Genomic DNA, 6,673 nt, shown 5'->3' with positions numbered 1-6,673 from the left:
GGGGGGGGCGACGCATAGCTTAAAGAGCTCGCGCTTACATGAATGAAGACCCTGCACCTCATTAAGAGGATTTCCCATCGCAGTGGGGGTGCGGGTACGGAGGTCACCCGCATGTTAGTATATCACTTCTAACTTCCCGCGCCTGCTACGGAGCCTCGTGTTTTGACCTAACTCAGGCTCAAACCGAACAACTGGAGGTGTTGCACCGAGCAGCCATGCGTGTTATTACGGGCCTTCCGGCACGCGCGAGTAGAAGAGCTCCATCGTTTCTCTCGTCTTCCTGCAATAGCTGCGGCTATCGAAGAGTGGAGGCGTAATCACTCAAGGCGCCACACATGGACTCTTTCTGGTCAACGTTTACTATTTCTGGACTCCCCCGTGCACCATACCGACTTGCCAAACGTACCTCCAAAGATTCCACCATGGGAGGACGAAAAGGTCCGCCGGCTCAATCCTATTACTCGAAAGATTACCAAAGCGTGCCACACTTTTCAGCGATCCGCTCAGGCTGCCCGTGCCGATGCCGATCCTGGGGCCATTTTCACAGACGCCTCCTGGGATTCTATCACCCACCGCACAGGCATTGCTTTCTACCACCCTCAATGTGACGTGCGCTGTGGCCTGGTGCACCAGTACAATGATCAGGAGTGCCAAACGTCTTGTGAACTGGAGTTGCGCGCTATTCACATGGTCCTGGACTTTTTATCGCAAAAAGAGTCTCAAGGCGCCTTTCCCCTAGGGACGCGCCTCACCATTTACACAGGTTCCCTTCAGGCCATCAAAAAACTACAGCAGATCCGACGGAACGGCTGCCTAACTCATCAAATTAACAGCAGTTGCCGTGCACTTTACGAACAAAACAATGTGGACGTACATGTGACCTGGGTTCCCGGACACGCGGGCGGCTCACACTTTGGAGAGCGCGCTTCTCAACTCCGGCTCGCCGTCGCTGGAAAACGGGTTCACTACCGCCCGTCCACTCCAGGACCCCGATGACCAGCGTGACTTCCTGAAGCAACGCGGACGGCACGTGCTCCTCGCATCGGTACCTCTTGACCCCCATCAATTGCCGAGCGGACTGCCGCGTGCTGTCGAGGTTTTCATTTATAAGGCTCGGGCTGGAGCGGCACTCACCGATGACGTCATTGCTAAATGGCGAATGTACATCCCTCGTCGTGGACGCCAGCAACCTGAAGACGCTGAGCCCTCCCATCCCGACGTCACCTGTCGAACATGCGACCTGTGGGTCCGCCCCACTATGCAGCATCTTTTATGGGAGTGTCCCGGACTTGAAGCTATTCGCGCGCTATCGCCATCCAAGTTCCGACGTACCAGTACTGGATCTCGCCACCACAGTACACACACGCAGCCCGGCTGCTGTTTTCCCTCTGGGACTTCGCACGCGAGGCTGACATTCTGAGCTGGACTTAATTTTTCTCCCTCCTTTACCGCCCTACCATTCCTATAGGCCGCTGAGGCAGCCCTTTCCCTAATAAAGTTGCATTTATTTATTTATTTATCTACCTGCTTGCCTTTGCATGCATTGCAGCAGGGAGATACATAACACTAAGCATCAAATATGAGACCAAATAACAAAATATTTCCACAAAGCGCGGTAAAAACCGTCATTATAAAAGTTGGTACAATCATACGTGGAAGATAATTGCACTCTCGTATTGATCTAAGATAATCTAAGATAAAATGAATCGCGCAAGGTGTCACCATTAAAGGAAAGTTAATAATTTGATTAAAGCTAGCGGTCCCACTTTGCGATTTGTAGAATGGCGCTTGCATATACTTCTCCCCTTTTATTCCAGTTTTCGAATGATAGATAGTACGAAAAAATTTCTACCTGAGGTTTCGTCTGTGATCTACCCCGTCTTGCCATTCAAGTTGACTTTTACTTTCCCTCATGCTAAGTTGACACTGCCAATTACCTAATACGATTCGCACTGCCCTCCTCTGTATGTTTTCGAGCGTATCAACCCGCTCTTTGATGTGGGGATACAAGAAAACACATGCGTAATTGAACATTAAGCACACCTGATTAAGATACTGTTGTTCTTTTAATGTAGATGGAGGTTCGCTGAAATTTTATCTCAGAAAGCCAAAAACACGTGTAGCCGTAAATTTTGTATTGTGAACGTGCCTATTTAACATCTAACCTCTTATTAAATATACTCCTAATTACTTATATCCCCCGGCCGTTCTTAAAGCACTGTAATTTACGTTATACATATTGAATTAGAATGAAGGGTTTCTTGTAAAGGTGGTGTTAACACACTTTTTAACATTCAGCGACTTTTCTGAATCAGCACACCAGGGTGTTAATAAATTAGAAACATGCTGCAGGCATTCGGAATCACGTTCATTCGCTATAATCCTGTAAACTACACAGTCATTCGCGAACATTTCGAACAAAGTATTGAGGCCAATAGTAATAACATTTATATATAACAGAAACAAAAGAGGGCCCTCAACTGACCCTTGGGGAATTCCTGACGTCACGGGAACATATCCGGAAGAACAACCATTGAGAGCGACCGACTGCTGTCTTACAGGGATATACTCGGGTATCCTTCCAATAACCGATTAATTCAGTTTACAGTCCGCAATGTATTAACAAGAAGCTCATATGGAACACCTCCAAATGCTTTTTTTGCCGTACAACAAAATACAGTCAACTACATAAGGCTTATCTACTGCTAGAGCCAAATCGTGCGTGAACTCAACAAGCGGCGTTGAGCAAGAAAAACATGAAGAAATCCTTGTTTGCTAGGGTGCTGGAGAATATGTTTAAACAAATGAGTCATTTCCAAAGTGAAGCTAGGCTCACCTTCAAACACCGGAACTAAATTAACATCCAGGCTTCGTCATTCACAAAGCACTGTTGTTATGGCAAATTTAAAATAACACGTGTTTTTATATAGGCACTCATAAAGTCCTATGAAGCAGGGCACGAAGTTGAGCCCAGCATTGCACGAGCTTAGTCTCTTCTACGTTTATCACCAATAAAATTGGGCAACATTGTTTTTCGCCGTATTATAGTAAGAAGAATAGCCACAAACTTGCGCTTTTGCGCGCCCTTGCCTTTCTTTGGTAGGGAGTCCTTGAAATTTTCGCCGGTTGAGCTCCTGCGTGGCGGCCACTTGCTCTACGCCCTTTAAGGCCACTTATTTTGGTGAACCATCGCCACCTCGGGTTGAACATCTCTGCCGGGTCGATGTCTCAAATGGTCTCCATTTCTTGAGGGGGTGAATAGCCTCGGGCTGATGCGTCGACGAAGCCGGCGGGCGAGGCGTGGTAGCGGCTATGACTGGCGAGGTTTAGCTCACCCGTCGATGTGGCACAGTCTTCTTGTGGAAATAAATGGCATTGCGATGGCCTAAAAGGTTCCCTGGTAATGTCCAGTGAGTCCTTGCACCTTTCCCGTTCACCTAGAACACTAATTATTGTTTGACAAACGAAGTTCGCTCATTTAAACCATAGAAACACCGAGCGGATAAAAACGCGTCTGCGTCATTCTGCACCCCAACGGCTCTTTCTTCACCCAGGGAAAAACTGGTCCTACACTGTCGGGCTCCTTCCAAACACGTCTGTGTATGAATTCACGTCGCCCAGACCCGTGCCGTTGTTCGGCTGTACGCCGCTTACCGAAAGAATGACGTGTAACCTCAGACCTTACGTAGGCTGTTCTCTTGAACACCGTTTGCCAAAAATTCTCCGGCATGAAAAATGTACCGAATGAAAAATGTATATTCTGGGGCCGTGCGCCCGCCGGTCTCCTGTGTAACACCGGTTCCCCGAAGAAAACGAATATTCTGCCGCTGGACGCGCGGTTCACCGTTGAAAGAGCGAATGTGAGGCAGCCGTGCTCTGGCCGGTCTTATTTCGAACACCAAGTTCCACGAGAATACGGATATTCTGTGGCCGGTCGCCTGCCGTGCTTCGGCTGAACACCGCTTCCCGAAGGAAAAACGGTTGCCCTAAAGCCATACTTCGGCTGTTCTCTTTCTCAACATCGGCAGCAATGTGAACTCAATATCTGGCATCTTGGTAGCTGCCGTTGTGCGTCTGAACACGTCCGGCCGGAAAAATACCCAAGCGCTGGTTGCCGAATGTTGGCCGCTCATCGTATGATCAGTGGCTGCCAGAACCTGGATGCTGGCCGGACATGCCAGAAAGCGGCCATAGACGGGGTGTTCTTGGGTTACACTTTCTGTGCCGCCTGGGATATTCATGTTCTTTTGTAGTCATATTGTTATATCACTAATTCTGTTAGCAGCCTGGTACGAAGGTCGGGCGAGCCATCAGCAGTCCACGGGGCGTCCGCTCTGGTGTGCCCCAGAGGGGCGTGGTAAGCCCATTCCTTTTCAACCTGGTGCTGGCACCGCTTCCAGGCTGCATTCCCACTGGGCTCCAGTACCCAGTGGGGATAGCAGTCTACGCGGACGACATCACCATTTGGACGCACGGGATCACCCGGATGAACAGGCACGTGCGGGCGTACCTGGAGGTGGTGCTAGACTCGGTGGCAGCTTTCCTGGCGGGCCACGGCCTAGTGCTCTCAGAGTCCAAGGCCCCAGCCCTTATGCTCCGCCCCAAACGGAGAGCGGCTGCCGGTCATAGCCGCCGCTCATCTTTAACGGCCAGCCCCACCCATGGCGCCTTCAAGTAACATACCTGGGCCTGCTGGTGGACTGCCGGCTGAAAGGATTTCACTCGTGCGGGCCATCTATAAGCTCGTTGCTGGGGGGCTGCACTGAATTCGGCAGCTGCTAGCTCGTGGCAACGGCTGCTCCCACCAGGTGGCGCTGCGCATCTTCAACAGCATGGCCTCGTCGGCCGTGCTGTATGCACTACTCCTAGTGAATCTCAAGCGCCGCTGGGGGTGGGGGGGGGTATTGGGGGAGCTGAAGCTGGACCAGTGCCGGGCCATTCGGCTCTGTCTGGGCCTCCCCAGTTACTCTCCCGTCGCGGCCGCCTACAAAGATGCAGCCAGATGGCCCATTGAGCTGTGGGCCCTCCCGACAGGTCTGCGCCACATCGAGAGGCTGCAGAATACCCTGGATGGGGCAGGCCTGCTGCAGCGGTTTCGTGGCCAGCCCAATTGCCAGATGGGCATGCTGCTGCGGATCTACGACAAAAACATCGTGGTTCCGCAGCGGTCCCATCTGAAGCCGCATCCCCCTGGCACGGGGGAGGCCCTAAAGATCGCCAACAAGCTCCCCGGTGTGCGCAGCAAGCGCACCACCCCGCACGCGGCCATCTACCAGGAGGAGGCTGCTCTGCTGCACGACAATGCCAGCGGCCGCCTGCACGTCTTCAAAAACGGCTCAGTGCTGCCCCGCACGGGCAACGCGGCAGCCGCCTGTGCCACTCCGGCACTTGGCGCCATCCGGGCTTGCCGCCTGCCCTTCCCTGCGTCGTCCACCACCGCGGAGCTGGCTTGACTACACCTGGCTGCGGACCTGCAGCTCGACCAAACAGGACAGGACTGCATGCCCCTGGTCCTGACGGACTTCCGGCCAGCTGCCCTGCGACTGCGGGGAACATACCAACCGTCAAGCTCCAGAGGGCATGTCTACATGTCACTGGCTGCCAAGTTGCACGCATTGGCCTCTGGCGGATGCAACGTGCTACTGGAGTGGCTGCCGTCCGACGTGTGCATTACGTGGAACGAGGAGGCCAATGCCCTTTCCAATGGTGCTCACCAACCGGATACCCCGTCTCCCGGTCTGTCACAGCCTTTGACGCCGCACGCCAGCACCTGACCCGAGTGGCCCTGATCATGCACTCAGACCACCGAGTGGTGATTGGCCAGGCCCCTTGGATCCTCCAGGGACGTTTGAGCAATGACGTTCGCAGCCTGCTGCTCCGGCACAGCTGTAACGCAGCACTGGTGTGACGCAGCACTGCTGTAACGTGGACGTGGCAGCCCGGCTGCACCACCAGGTTACAACCAAGCGGCTGTAGACAGCAGACTGCTGTCCACGCCGTTCCTGCTGCTGCTGCTCCGCTTAGTTTTGCGTAGAGGCCTAAGTTTTTCCTTTTCATACCTTCCCTATCACTTTTACCATCCTCTTTCGCCTCTCTAATCATTGATCCCCCCTTCGCTGCCTCCCCCCGCACTGGGTTGTATGCAGGTAAGCCCTAGATGGGCTCAATAATATCCGCAGTGCACTTCCTTTCCTTTTTCCAACTGAATAACTTAGTGGCAGTAGTAGTATTCATTTCGTTTGAGTCACGACAAGCCTTTGATCATTGGTGCGCACAGTGTTATGCATATTTTTAAGTTACTCTTTCTGAGCGAAGTGAAAGAAAATAAACGGAATGGGCAGCTGATGTGAATCGACTAGTAACAGCGTCATGGGAAACCGACATTCATAGATTTTTTGAAGCTCCGGCCCACACAGTCCCTAGTCTGTTTCATTTTTCCTAATGCATCCCATACGCGTTTGTTGAATGCTGTGTACAGGAACCGCTGTTTCTAAGCGAAATGGCCGGGTTTCGGGGTTTCGGGTGGTACTGACCAGGACACTCAGTGAGCTTAACTTGGATGATATTTGGCTCATACCAGAAGCTACGCTCCCGCAGTAGGCAGCTGTGTTGACATATTGTATGCCCATTAGGCAATTAGCAAGGCCCTTATTTAGCACGAAACGGTATTACG

Source organism: Haemaphysalis longicornis, unplaced genomic scaffold (assembly GCF_048455015.1).
Source record: "Haemaphysalis longicornis isolate Haplotype H1 unplaced genomic scaffold, Haemaphysalis longicornis Haplotype H1 scaffold_6, whole genome shotgun sequence".
In the NCBI taxonomy this organism is placed as follows: domain Eukaryota; kingdom Metazoa; phylum Arthropoda; class Arachnida; order Ixodida; family Ixodidae; genus Haemaphysalis; species Haemaphysalis longicornis.
The sequence above is the reverse complement of the archived record's forward strand: the minus strand, read 5'-3'. Positions refer to the sequence as shown.